The sequence below is a fragment of the Elephantulus edwardii genome, unplaced genomic scaffold (assembly GCF_000299155.1).
Source record: "Elephantulus edwardii isolate Elephantulus edwardi_28Jun2011 unplaced genomic scaffold, EleEdw1.0 scaffold00126, whole genome shotgun sequence".
NCBI classification, from domain to species: domain Eukaryota; kingdom Metazoa; phylum Chordata; class Mammalia; order Macroscelidea; family Macroscelididae; genus Elephantulus; species Elephantulus edwardii.
In genome coordinates, this window is record NW_006399876.1 from 2,321,301 (window position 1) to 2,322,116 (window position 816).

Genomic DNA, 816 nt, shown 5'->3' on the forward strand with positions numbered 1-816 from the left:
AGAAGACACAACCTTGATCCACACCTTTTCTGATTTTAAACCTGCAGTGTTCCTTCGTTCTTTTCCAACAACTGTTTGCTTGTCTATGTGTGTTTTGCAGAAGCATAATTAAATGTTCTGGGATTCCCATTCATTCACACACACACACACACACACATTATATGTAATGTATATATATACACATTATATATAATATAAGTTTTATATATTATACATTATATACATTATATATCATTGTTGTTGTTGTTATGAGACGTATTATAGATTGCGACTCATAGCGACCCTATTATTACATTACATTACATTACATTACATTACATTATATTATATTATATTATTCTATTTATTGTATTATTATATTACTATTTATATTATATGATATGCTGTATTATGTGGAAGCAAGAGTGGTATCCACTGCCTAAACAACTTGTCTCTGGAAACTATATAAACTTTGACAGAGGTCTATAATTGTAGAAGGGCTTTTTGTTCATAAGGTTGCTATGAGTAGTGGTCAACTCGAAGGCAATCAACAACATAACAACAACATGGAAGATTCATCAATAATCTGGGGTTTGCAGATGACACAATCCTGCTTGCTGAAACTGAGGAGGACCTGAAGTGCTTGCTGCAGAAGGTCAGGGAATGCAGTCTTCAATATGGATTGAAGGTCAATATCAAGAAAACAAACACTCTCACCACTGAACCAACTGGCAGCATCAGGATGGATGGTGAAGAGACTGAGACTGTTAACAGCTTTAGTTTGCTTGGCTCCACAGTCAGCACTCTTGGAACCAGCAGCCAGGAAATCAAAAGTGT